Source organism: Emys orbicularis, chromosome 3 (assembly GCF_028017835.1).
Source record: "Emys orbicularis isolate rEmyOrb1 chromosome 3, rEmyOrb1.hap1, whole genome shotgun sequence".
NCBI lineage: Eukaryota > Metazoa > Chordata > Testudines > Emydidae > Emys > Emys orbicularis.
The window spans coordinates 78,499,029-78,513,607 of NC_088685.1; positions in this window are offsets into that span (position 1 = coordinate 78,499,029).

Below are 14,579 nucleotides of genomic sequence, written 5' to 3' on the forward strand. Positions count from 1 at the left end.
CAAAAATTTATCTTTCTGAGGAATTCACTCCCTTTTTCCCATCCCACAGCTGTGACTGTCTCCCGAACTACCCTGGCATCACACTCCCAGAGGCTAGCGCAGATTAGGCGTAGGAAGAAGAGGACACGGGAGGACATGTTCTCGGAACTTATGGGCTGCTCCCGAGCCCAGGCAGCCCAGCAGACCCAGTGGAGGGAGAACTTGTCCCAAATGCACCGATCACACATGGAACGGGAGGAGAGGTGGCGGCAGGAAGACCAGCAGGCGACTCAAACGCTGCTTGGACTAATGAGGGAGCAAACGGACACGCTCCGGAGCCTTGTGGATGTTCTGCAGGACCGGAGGCAGGAGGACAGAGCCCCGCTGCAGTCTATCTCTAACCGCCCTCCCCCGCCACAAAGTCCCATACCCCCCTCACCCAAAGTCCCAAGAAGGAGGGGCGGCAGAGTCCGTGAAAACTCTCACTCCACCCCTGCAGACTGCTCAAGTACCAGAAGGCTCTCATTCCCCAAAATTTGATAAGTCCTTTCCTTCCCGCCTCACCCAAGCCCCCGTCCCAGTTTCATCCCCCAGTTTCATGTGTAGTTGCTAATAAAAAATACGTTTCTGTTAATTACTGTTTCCATCATGTTCTTTTACAGGAGAGTCTGTTTGAAGGGGGGGAAGGGGGTTGGTAATTGGACAGGACAGTCACCTTTACCAGGGTACAGACGCGGGGGCAGGTTCAGCAGCAGGGCACACACACATTGCAGTCACTAGTTACCCTGGTCAGTCTGGGAGGTGGTTTTCATGTTCTGTGTGTGTGTGTGTGGGGGGGCTATGTGACTTTGTGGCGGGGGAGGGCAGTTAGAGATCTTATGCAGCGGTCCTTATCCTGGATCACAGAGCCACGCAGCAGGGGATCTGTAACCGTCCTCCCCCTGCCACAAAGTCACATAGCCCCCACACACAGAGTCCCGAACAGGAGGGGTGGCAGGCTCCGTTGAAACAACCAGTCCACCACTGCGGAGCCTGTCATTCCTGGAGTTTAGAAGCGTCCTTTGCATCACTACACTACACCCGCTCCCCACCACAGTCTGCGTCCCAGGTTCAACACTTTCCCGCGAAAACAGTAATAAAGAAAACGGTGTTCATTAACAAATTTCAAGTGATTTTATTCTTAAACGTGTGTTGGAAGGGGGTGAACGGGGTGAACGGGGTATGTAACTGGAGAGGATAGTGAACATTTACTGGGTAAAGAAACGGGGGCAGGTTCAGCTTCTCTGTAAACAAACTTAATAGTCACAGGTTACCCTGCTCACTCAGGAACCTAGCTTTCAAAGCCTCCCAGATGCACAGCGCGTCCCGCTGGGCTCTTCTAATCGCCCGGCTGTCTGGCTGGGCGTAATCAGCAGCCAGGCTATTTGCCTCAACCTCCCACCCCGCCATAAAGGTCTCCCCCTTGCTCTCACACAGATTGTGGAGCACACAGCAAGCTGCAATAACAATGGGGATATTGGTTTCGCTGAGATCAGAGCGAGTCAGTAAGGTTCTCCATCTCCCCTTGAGACGTCCAAAAGCACACTCCACCACCATTCTGCATTTGCTCAGCCGGTAGTTGAAGAGTTCTTTTTCACTGTCCAGGGCACCTGTATAGGGCTTCATGAGCCAGGGCATTAGCGAGTAGGCTGGGTCCCTGAGGATGACTATAGGCATCTCCACATCCCCAAGAGTTATTTTGTGGTCCGGGAAGTAAATACCTTCCTGCAGCCGTCTAAACAGACCAGAGTTCCTGAAAACACGAGCGTCATGAACCTTGCCCGGCCATCCGACCTTGATGTTTGTAAAACGTCCCCTATGGTCCACCAGTGCTTGCAGCACCATTGAAAAGTAGCCCTTTTGGTTAATGTACTGGCTGGCCTGGTGGTCCGGTCCCAGGATAGGGATGTGAGTTCCATTTATAGCCCCACCGCAGTTTGGGAATCCCATCGCAGCGAAGCCATCTATGATGACCTCCACGTTTCCCAGGGTCACTACCTTTGAGAGCAGTAGCTCAACGATTGTGTTGGCTACTTGCATCACAACAACCCCCATGGTAGATTTGCCCACGCCAAAGTGGTTCGCGACTGACTGGTAGCTGTCCGGCATTGCAAGCTTCCAGAGGGCTATGGCCACTCGCTTCTGGACAGTCAGGGCTGCTCACATCCGGGTGTCCTTGCGCTTCAGGTCAGGGGACAGCAACTCACAAAGTTCAAGGAAAGTTCCCTTCCGCATGCGAAAGTTTCGCAGCCACTGTGATTCATCCCGGACCTGCAGCACTATGCGGTCCCACCAGTCCGTGCTTGTTTCCCGGGCCCAGAATCGCCGTTCCACAACATCAACATGACCCATTGCCACCATGATGTCCTCGGCGCGAGGTCCCATGCTTTGTGACAGGTCTGTGCCACTCTCAGACTTCAGGTCCTCACCGCGCTGCCGTAGCCTCCTCGCCCGATTTCTCAGCATCTGCCTCTGGGAAAGGTGGATGATAAGGTGCGAGGTGTTGACAACGGCCATAACTGCAGCGATGGTCGCAGCGGGCTCCATGCTCGCAGTGCTGTGGCGTCCGCGCTGTCACTGACCAGAAAAGTGCGTGAACTGATTTCCCGCCGGCGCTTTCAGGGAGGGAGGGCGGGAGTGACTGTTGGATGACGACAGTTACCCAAAACCACCCTCAACACATTTTTTTCCCCAGAAGGCATTGGGGGCTCGACCCAGAATTCCAATGGGCAGCGGGGACTGTGGGAACTGTGGGATAGCTGCCCACAGTGCACCGCTTTCAATGTCGACGCTTGCCCCGTTAGTGTGGACTCACAAAGTTGAATTACTGTCCTTAGTGTGGACACACACGTTCGACTTTGTAATATCGATTCCACATATTCGATTTAAGTAAAATCGAACTACTCTCGTAGTGTAGACATACCCTTAGTATATTAAATAATACTAGTTCTAATCTGGATTCTTGGATCACCCATTATTAACCACCCTCCGTTTTGAAATTTATCTGTTTCTACTCTTTGTTTTCTCCCTTTTAGTTTCTAATCCATGACAGAACTTTATTCTCAATACGAGGGCTGTATTTACTTTCCTTAATAGCTTTTTTCCTTCCTTTTACCAATGGTTTTTTGAAAGTCCAAATCAACTGTGTCTAACCAGTCCTCCTTTTTACATTATTTTGTTGATTACCTCAAGGTATTCTAATAGAGTGGAGAGTCAAGATTTTCCTTTACATATGCTGTGCCGGTTTGTTCCTATCATATCATTCTTATCTAGTTGTGTTATAATTCTGTTTCTTTATTGTTTCAGTTAATTTACCCTGGTTCTGAAATGAAGTACACTGGTCTGCAATTCTAAGGATCACCCTTACCTCCCTTTGCAAAGCTAAGTAAAACATTGGCTACTTTCCTGACCTCTGATTTTAATGAGAAGTTAAATATATTCTGGCATCTGCTCAGTGTGCAAATGAGGCTGTTAGGATGGTTAGTAAGGAGACATGGGGAGCGGTGTTTTCTGCATGTGGATGACACTTAGCTTTTGCACTTCCATTCTGTCTGACAGAATGGAACACAGACAGTGGACACAGTCAAGACCAGGGATCGCAACCTTTGGCATGTGGCCCGTCAGGGAAATCCACTGGCGGGCTGGGACGGTTTGCTTACCTGCAGCATCTGTAGGTTTAGCTGATTGCAGCTCCCACTTGCCGTGGTTCGCCGTCACAGGTCAATGGGGGCTGTGGGAAGGGCAGCCAGCACATATCTCGGCCTATGCCGCTTCCCGCAGCCCCCATTGGCCTGGGACGGCAAACCGCAGACAGTGGGAGTCACGATCGGCCAACCCTGTGGACGCTGCAGGTAAACAAACTGTCCTGGCCCGCCAGTGGCTTTCCCTGATGGGCCGCATGCCAAAGGTTGCCGATCCTTGGTCAAGGCCTTCACCTGTGTCTGGCAGAGTATGTGGCATAGATGAGAGTGAGGTGCCTGAAGCTTTATCCAGACAAGACTGAAGTGATGATTGTGGGTTAGGAAAGTGGCCGGGGGACTTTGTGGAGGTAATATCAGCCCTTCCAAATTAAAGGTTTAGCTGCCATTAGTTTCTCAAAGTTTTGCAACTTGTGAGTGATTTTGGCCGTCTAGTTATTGTTGGATAATCATATAAAACAGTAACCAGAAATGCTTTTTTCCCCATTTGCACCTGGTTGGGAAGCTGCAGCCTTTCCTCTCAGATGCGCCACTGTGCATGCCTCTGTCACCTCAAGATTAGATTACTGCAATTCATTTTATATGGGGCCACACCTTAAATCCATTCAGAGACAGATGCTGATATAAAACCATGTTGTAATTAGTGTTGGGTAATCCGAGGACTGATTTTGATGTTGCAAAACCTGTCAGTTGTTCAGATTGCATTCTCATCATAATTGAATCCTCAGTGTGTGTGGGTTGGGGTGGGACAAGTATATCCAGTTTTTGTCCCCAATCATTTTGTTTTGCAAACTGTGTGGGTTGCAAGGTTCCAGAGTTGACTGAGGGCTGGTTCAGATACATGGATCTGCTTTTGATGCGTTTCTAGTTGCAATAATGTTTTCCTTGGCATTGGCAACTGCAAATGGCATTTTATCTAGCACTTCCAATCTAAGGGTCTTGTGCCTTCACTGGTTTTATACAGTACTTCAGACATATAATTGCATGAATCCATATTCCCATGTATATTATTCACTATTTTAAGAGTCTCACAAACACAACATTTTATCTGTAGGACACCATGTGACTCCAAAGAAAAGAATGAGAGTCAATTAATTGCTATTTTTGCCATGACCAACATTGGCTATTTGTTACAGAATGATCTGTAAACAAAGCCATTTTATTAGAAGGGATAGCTCAGTGGTTTGAGCATTGGCCTGCTAAACCCAGGGTTGTGAGTTCAATCCTTGAGAGGGCCACTTAGGGATCTGGGGCAAAATCAGTATTTGGTCCTGCTAGTGAAAGCAGGGGGCTGGACTCAATGACTTTTCTGGGTCCCTTCCAGTTCTATGAGATAGGTATATCTCCATATTTTTTTAAATTATTATTAAATGTTCAAAGTTGTTTTTCTACTGAATATCAGTTATATAAGTAAAAATTAGTATACTAAAAGTTTGGAGATTTTTAGTTCAAAATTAGGAAAGTAATCAGGAAAAGTAGTATCCCCTGTTGTGCTATTGCATGTTCTTTTTGTTTGAAATTTAAAATTTCAAGGGGGCTTAAATTTAATCAAAACTTCCCAATTTTGATAAAAACATTAATGGGCTAGGTCATGGCCACCACTCTTATCATACAAAGAGGACAGAAAACGGGCTTAAAGAGCCAGATGGAGAGTCCCCTGGTATAAAGGAATCCTCAAATGGTACAAAATTAGAGCAGCTAGCTGTACACCACCCACTCCTGATGCCCCACAAGTAGTGGATAATGCAGGGGTAGGAGGAGCCATGGCTGAAGTGTGCCTCACTTCTCAGAATCATAGAATCGCAGAAGTGTAGTACTAGAAGGGATCTCAGTCGGTCTTCTAGTCCAGTCCCCTGCACTCAAGGCAGGACTATGTAATAACTAGACCGGGGTAGGCAACCTATGGCATGCGTGCCGAAGGCGGCACACGAGCTGATTTTCAGTGGCACTCACACTGCCCAGGTCCTGGCCACCGGTCCAGGGGGCTCTGCATTTTAATTTAATTTTAAATGAAGCTTCTTAAACATTTTAAAAACCTTATTTATTTTACATACAACAATAGTTTAGTTATATATTATAGACTTATAGAAAGAGACCTTCTAAAAAAGTTAAAATGTATTACTGGCACGCGAAACCTTAAATTAGAGTGAATAAATGAAGACTTGGCACACCACTTCTGAAGTGGGCATTCACCCACGAAAGCTTATGCTCCAATACATCTGTTAGTCTTAAAGGTGCCACAGGACTCTCTGTTGCTTTTTACATATCCAGACTAACACGGCTACCCCTCTGATACTTGACACTTCTGAAAGGTTGCCGACCCCTGAACTAGACCATTTCTGACAGGTGTTTGTCTAATCTGTTCTTAAAAACCTCCAATGACGGAAATTCCACAACCTCCCTCGGCAATTTGCTCCAGTGCTTAACTTTACTGACAGGAAGTTTTTCCTAATGTCCAACCTAAACCTCCCTTGCTGTAATTTAAGCCCATTGCTTCTTGTCATATCCTCAGAGGTTAATGAGAATAATTTCTCACCCTCCTCCTTGTAATACTTTTATGTACTTGAAAATGGTTGTCATGTCTCCCCTCAGTCTTCTCTAGGCTAAATAAACCCAATTTTTTCAATCTTTCCTCATAAGTCATATTTTCTAGACCTTCAATCAGTTTTGTTGCTCTCCTCTGGACTTTCTCCAATTCACTCACATCTTTCCTGAAATGTGGTGCCCAGAATTGGACAAAGTTATCAAGTAGTCATTTCCAGCAATGTACTGCAGCTTCTAAATACATGCCTTTCCATGGTCATTGCACAAATAAATACACTACTATGTTTACCATATATGGAAATGAAATGTGTGCGTGAGGAGAGTGAGGTTTGGGATCTATATTAAAATTTATCATCAAGAAGGTGATGCAGCATTGGTTGCTCATTTGTGTAACATTCACTTTAACCTCTTCTTTGCCTTCTGCTACTGTACACTCTCTACTTTCACTGCTGATTAACAGCTAGAAACCTGGCCTGCTTCTTCTGCTTGTACCTCACACATATAGGGCCTGGAAATTAGTCTTTGGTAGACAGGGAGTGTGTAGTTCTATGTATTATGTTAGTATTCTATCATTCACAACACTTTCATTATAAGCCTCATTGTTTAGGGTTAATTTGCTGGCTGTTTCAAAACATTTCATCCTGATATGAAACACAAAGCATGTCAGACTTGATGTGATTTCCTTTCTGAGATAGGAAGCAAAATGGTTCTCATCTTTTTTCTGAGAATTTCCAGATACTTTTCTGATCATCTCTATCCAAACATAAATTTATTAAGGAAAAAAGAAAAGGGAAGAATTTTTGAAGGCTGTCCTTAGGTTCCAATCCAGCAAGTGCTCTTAATAAAATACATAGGAAATCCTGGGAAACCGCCTGTCAGTCAGTTCCTGAATGTGATTGGTGATTTTGTGTTTGAAAGGAAAAAAGTGTGTATTTTTATGCAACTCTTATTCATTCTAGATGCACATAAGCAAATACAGACTTAAGTTACAAATGCACTCAAACATTAGATATATCCATACACTAACAAAACTAAAAGAAAAATAATTTAGAATAAAAAATATAAGCTTGTACCCAAGAAATGTTAGATTGTGTTGTTCAGAATTGATGCATCATAAGCACCTACAAAAATCAACTGTTAAACAGTAAGCAAATCTCAGAATTAACAATGGTAGTGCTACTGCCCCATTGTAATAGAAGGAATACAAAACAGTCAGAGAGTTTGAGTCTGCTGCATCTTTTCACAAAATAATGTAATAAGCACAAGCAAGATACACTAATTTCAACATTGTGATACAAGCTGTCATGAACACGTAAGATCTGTTTTCGAATCCTGATTTAAAAAATCCAAGAAATCTCCCCACATTATATTGAATTCTAGTAAGAGAGGCAAGGTGGGTTAGGTAATTTGAGGTAATGTATTTTATTGGACCAAATTCTGTTGGTGAAAGAGGCAAGCTTTCGAGCTCCTCAGAGCTCTTCTTCAGGTCTAGTAGTTCATTTTGTAATTTATGATTTAGAATAGGTGACTTCAGCTATTTCAGTGTACTCATTTTGAATTTTTGAAGATGTTCCACCTGTACAACCATAGTATCTTTGAGCAAAATAAAGCTGTAGACACACATTGTTAACTTTTGATAGGTTATTATTAAAGAGAAGTCACCTAGAAGGATAATATTTTGGCCAGACCGACACCATTCTGGGGGACAATAATATATGAGGCAAGTTCCACACAGATTGGTTCAAATTTCAACACTTACCTATTAAGATTTATCTTTCCAATCTTTTTGAGGAATGGTTGTTCCAATAATTGTGTAACATCTTATAATGTGTCAGCTCTAGCTTTGTTTCCTGAAGAGTTTTATGCATGAAATTTAGAGCAACTTTCCATTGTTTGGGTGCAAACTCTATCGCAAACTGATTTTCCTGTTTGACTATCAATTTTTGAAAAGCTTAATTTAGTTGTACACAACCAACTGACAATAAATAAGAATTGGACACTGCATGTGGCATTCTTGCAATTGTAGTCTAATGAATTCAATGCTCTAGAAAGTGAGGGGCTAATAGCACTGACTAATATCAGGAGTAGTGGAGGCAATCACTTTGCAAAGTTCCCTATTCAGCTCTGTCACTGCACATCAGTCCTGACCTGCAACACCTGTGCTATTCCATTCCATTCCATTCCATTCCATCCATTCTTGAACATAGACTGCCAATCATACCAATTATATGAGGTGAGCAAAGTTCTATTAGGGAGTAGGATGAAACCCCCAAAACTCACTTGCCACGTAGCTGCCTGAAAACCTATTTTTTATTAAATAAAAATAATTAAGGACAAAATTTCAGGTCAGTATACTCTGAGTTGTATAGCTAAATCACAGCTCACTACACTGTACATTTGCTTGTTAGGGTGTATTGACTTCGGTAGGAATTTTGGGTGCCCAAGGAATGTAGGATTATGCCCTTTATGTATAAGAAACTCCTATCTACTTATAATGTTGTTACAGTTAATGACACTGAAGTGAACAATGGGAGTTTTGTATTATTAAATATCATAGCATTTGGCACGTACCTTTGAAACTGTCAATGCATTACAATTTCAGAGAGATTATCATTGTGCTAGTGTAATATCAATGGCATTATGTCACACAAGAAAAAGATAAATATAAAATATTGGATTTAAATAATGTTATGGCTCCAAACTGAAACCCTCAAAGCAGGAAAATTCATAACTAGGCTGCTACTTGATCATCAATTTCCCTCTGATCTTGCTATAACTTGGTATTGTAGTCTTAGCATAGTGTAGTCATCACTACTCTGTATCTTAGTGTGTGTCTGCATTTCTTAGGCACAACTAGATGAATAAAAGTTTTAGGGCCTAATTTTCAAAATTATGCACATAAATGTAAGCAAATATAATGATAACATATGCACACAATAACCAATGGGCATGCTAGTTTGTTTTTGGCGCAAATACTACTATAGTGCCTAACTGGTCTTGAGCATGTGCCATTATCTGATCTGTGTGAGCACTTTGATTATTATATATGTATAAGTTAGGCATGTGAAAATGTGTGCTAGCAATTGCCTAATGTTGTCATAATTTATTTTTACAGCAGATTTGCTGTGATTTTGCGTAATGTACAACATGAATGCAAAATGAATGTTCTGTATTTAAATACCAACATTTATTTTTCTCAAGACAGGAATAATTGTAAGCTTCTCACTATGGACTATTAAATTCTCTCCCTTCTCCCATTTTTAAATGCTTAAAATTTCAACTGTAAATCCATAGTTGAAACCGTGTTCAAATGTGGAACTATTCTATGCTCCATTAGATTTCCAGTGTTATTTTTTGTTGTTATATTGGTTGTAGATTTTATTATTCATCATTGCCCTACTTTTAAAAGGACTAATTCTACTTGTAGCCCACCAACAGCTGATTTCCTCAACTTGACATAAGCAGTAACACTTTGTCTTTAATTGTAAATCCATTTGTTCTCTAGCACGTTAACTCTACTGAGCAGTTTAATGTTGTCTGATTTGACCTAGGCCTGGTGCTGCAGGACTGCTAGACTAGATGACTTTTCCAGACACACCAGGCCAAATTCTGCTCTGACTTACACCAGCAAAATGTCTTTGACATTAACAGGGTGCACTGAAGCAACCAGAACAGGTTTTGGCCCATTTTTTCTACTAACAGTTTCCCTGTACTCACTGAGTCTTCAGGTTTGATTCCCAAACAAAGGCAAGGAAGGAGGGAATACACTGGAGAGAAATGTTGCCATTGAGATAAATGAAGAAAGAGTCCTTAGTTTTCCATTTAAGAGTTTTCCTATTAAACAATCCACATGCTTGCTCAGAACATCAGCTTTAATTTCAAATAAGCATTCTAATTCTAAGGGGAAAAATTGGGTAAGCTAATTTCTCATCTATCTCTACCTATCTGTCACTCAGGAGAGTTCTTTGCCATATATGTTTTAAGTGCTACTGAATTATCTTCAGTGTTTGCGAAAGAAACCTACTTTACGCTTTGCCATCTGCCTTTTAGCAACTGGAAGTGCCAGTAAGCCCTCAGTCTTCCTTTCCTTATCTCTTCCAGCTATTCTTTCTTTGCAGAGCACAGATTAAAAAGGATGAACACAGATGTACTGTTTGGAAAGTGTCTGGAAAGACTGCAGCATTCTTAAAATAAAATAAAGCAAGACAGTCCCGGGAACAGAAAGGAGCAGAGGCAACAGAAGCCTTTTTTTGGGTCAGTGCCCCTATGTTCTATACTCATAACAATAAATATACAACTCCAGGCCCCAAGTGGACTATATATTATATTATTATTGTCATTTATTATTTGTATTACCATAGCACCTAGAAGACGTAGTCATGCACCACGACCCCACTGTGCTAGGCACTGTACAAAGACAAAAAAAAAAAAGGTTCCTGCTCCAGCTTACAGTCCAAGACAAATGACAAGAGATGAATACACATAGACTGATGGAGGTGTACAAGGAAACAATGAGTCAATATATGTCAGCCCGATTGGCAATGGTGTCAGCACACTTGCGGCCTAACTGTAACACATAATCTCAGATCCAAAATATGCTGCAATCGAATAGAAATGAGGCTGCAGTCTAATAAAAGATTGCCATCGAATCCTGTGCTGGACAGCCCCAGTAACCTAGCCCCCTTTTGGCTCAGAATGATGGGTTGATAATTAACTGACAAGGCCTATCTCTGAACTCTTAACCACAGCATCATTACAAGGTGAATCAGCCCCATCCCCCTATTGATTTGAATTGCAACCTCTTCTGTCAGGATTACCATCCTACCATATGAAACCATTAACCAAGAGAACAGAGAATGTAACCCCGGAGACGGACCTTATTGACCCTGATTATGACACTGTCTTTAATTACATTATCACCTAGTACAATATAATGTCATATAATCTTTTCTACAAACTTAAGTACGCATAGCTATCACCTTGTAGTACCAGACACTGCTCAAGGCCATGAAAGTCACTCTCATAAACATTACACAGCAAATCATACTTACACAAATTTCTACACATTAAACATCACACACACTAATAGTCAAAATTTGCTTCACAGTTTACTGTCCCGTTCCTGAATGGTACCCAAGAAAAGCTAAACTGTTCATGTGTGTTCAGCTAAATTAATTTTGTGTTTATCTGCTTCATTTGACATAGAGCAGGGGAAAGTGTACATGGTAGCTCCCATGAGGGAATACTGGAGCCACCAAGGAAAGAGTGTAAAATCATTGACTATGTAGATTATCCTTGAAAACAGATAAGAAGGGGACCACTTTTCTCTGTTTCATTCTGTAAAATGGAGAGATGCAGGCCAAAGCCTCCTGGTTAATGCTATGGATGACAGGCTGATTGTCCCTCCACATGCCACTTTCTTGTTTTGTAAAGTAACCCCCACAAATGCAGACAGATATTAGTATGAGATAAAAACCCAGAAACAGCTGTATCCTGTGATGCCATGGGGGAGGAATTGTTTTAAAGAAGATATGGAATTTTACAGTACTGTGCAAGCTGCCCATCTAAGTACATCATAGTCTGACACCTGTGTCCTTGTGAAACAGTCTGACCAACTTGTGAGCAGGCATGATGCCAGTCTAACAGATGGATGTGAGTGAAGGCAGCCAAGAGATCACGTACTATATGTGCATCAAGTGTGCTAGTTGAGGGCAGGATTCCCAGACAGAAATAGCCAAATGTTTGCCCTTTGTAATCTTGTATTTGCAAATTTGTACAAAAGAAAAAGAATCAAATTCAGACAAAAATAATGGTTATCATAATAGGAACAGAGAAGTAGGAATGGAAGAAGAATAAAATCTTTCACTATGTATTTGATATGAACAATATAGCTGCACAGTATAGAACAACATTTTCAAGAGTGGCCTCTCATTTTGTGTGTCTCAGTTTTTTGATACCCATGTTTTGACATCTATGTCAACATTTTCAAATGTGGGTGCTTTAAAGTAAGTGAGGCTGGGAAAGGGTTAATTTTCTTCAGCAGGGATTTGTGCAAGGTCACACAGCACATCTGTAACAGAGCCCACGTTTCCTGATTCCCTGTCCTGTGCATTAGATGCCAAACCAGTAAGAAAAGTAATCTGTTAGCACACCAGTTTGTAATAAGTTGATCTTCTTTATTTAGTGCCTTTGGCAACAAGGACAGAGTTCTATGTGTAACAATGATTTTAAACCCATATGATGTACAAATCACAGTATAGACCAGCTGAACTATCATGCAAGGGGCTGAAAATAAGGGCCTGACCAAATTGCAACCATAAAGAGAGAATAAAAAATCAATGTATATTTAAGATTTGCTAGTAACTTGTCAGACCTACTCGGTATATCATGTGATACTACAGTGTTGTAATTTGCAGTGCTATATAATCATGCTAGGTCAGAGGCAAAGATGGGCTTTATTTGCCATTTGGATGCTACACAAATACACTGAAACAGTCAGTGCTTCTACTCTGAACATCCTTTCAAGGGGTTAGAATTAGGTTGTACACATTCTCTCCAGGATGAAAATTTATATACTGTTAAGTACAAGGATTCTGCCAGAGCTTGGATCTTTAACCATGTTCCTAAAAATTATCTTACCTAGATGTATGTTGTGAGTGGCAAAATGAAAGGCCTTCAAAATTGTGACCTTCTCTGATGACAGCACACAGGGGACTAGGGAGATTCAAGATATCCTGTTTGCTCCCCTGCATGGGCCACCCAAATCTGGGGTCACAGAGTGTGTGGAATGCAGCCTCAACAGGACTAATGGGTTCTCCCCTCACTGAGCCACGCAGCCAACTTGAACTAGCCTGGGGGTGGTTGTAATTTGCTGTTGGTATAGACCATCAGCAAATTACTAGCCCTGGGAGCATGCAGAAATCAGGGAGGAAAGTGTGCATCAGAAAAGTGTCTCTGAGATAATAAGGCCTTCAAAATTATTCCTTTCCCTTACTCACCACCCATTGGCACAACCTGCCCCATGAAATGTAGATCCGAAGCCAAGAGAAAGCAGAGAACATCTCTCTTACCTCACCATTTCCCACTCCCCTTTTAAAGTGTAATCAGTATAGATAGATGTCAGGATGATTACTCTTTAAAAGCTTTAAATCAGACGATAGTGGTGTATATCTGTGACTTCAATGCAGGAGAGCAAGGCACTTGCCTACTTAAAGACTTGGAACAAAAACTATTTAAGGGGACTCATTTCTAATTACTTGTCTCTTTCTGCAGTTTTGCCTTTTCAGGAACTTGAGGACCCAAAGGACCAGTGTCTACCACTATCTTCAGTGGAGCTACTGGTGGAGTAAGGTGCTACTCAATGTGAGTAAAGGTGGCCCAATCTGGTGTCATGTATGGATATGTTCCAATGAACAGCCAAAAACGACGAGGGCCAAACTGTGAGCCCCTTACTCTCACTGATGAGCAGTTACTCATCCAAATAGATTCCAGTGGAAATTCTCATGCAGTTAACTAACACAATTGAACCCTGAAGAGCTTTTGGCTCCCTAATTGAACATATTCATACTTAGGGCTAGCCTGAGCCACCTTTCCACATGTTGAATCATATTTATGTCTGTGAGCCCTAGCACTGTTGTAGTTGAGTGCTTCACAATCTTTACCACAGTTATCATCACAACACCCTTGCGAGCAGGAATGTGCTATTATCCTCCTCTGGAGATGGAGAACTGAGGCACAGAGAGACTAAGTGATTTTTCCGAGGCCCACGAGAAAGAGAATGTGTGGTACAGCAGGGAACTGAATCTGGGTTTCCTGAGTTCCAGGCTAGGGACATAATCATTATCCTTCCTTGCTGATAGTCACCCAACTTATTTCAACAGGACTACTTATGGCATAAGGTATTACACAATGTCAGTAAAGGTGGCCAAATCTGCCCTTTGCTGTAGAAAATTGAGCTGAAAATCTTTTGAGACAAAATGTTTTGGTAGATTTTTAGTACTCCAAGGTTTTAGATAGGCTTGGAATACCTCAACACCTCAGCTCATGTGGATGGACCTGCAACTGCATTAGATGTGGGCAATTTACATACATTATCTGGCAGCTCATCAGAAACAGTATCTAAATGATTAAGTAGTTCACTAAAATGTTTATGCCACCATTGGTGGCTGTCAGAGTGATTGGTGGCCGCGCCGCTTCCAGCAGCTCCCATTGGCCCGGGGCAGCGAACTGCGGCCACTGGGAGCCGCGATCGGCCGAACCTGCGGATGTGGCAGGTACACAAACCGGCCCGGACTGCCAGGGGCTTTCCCTGAACAAGTG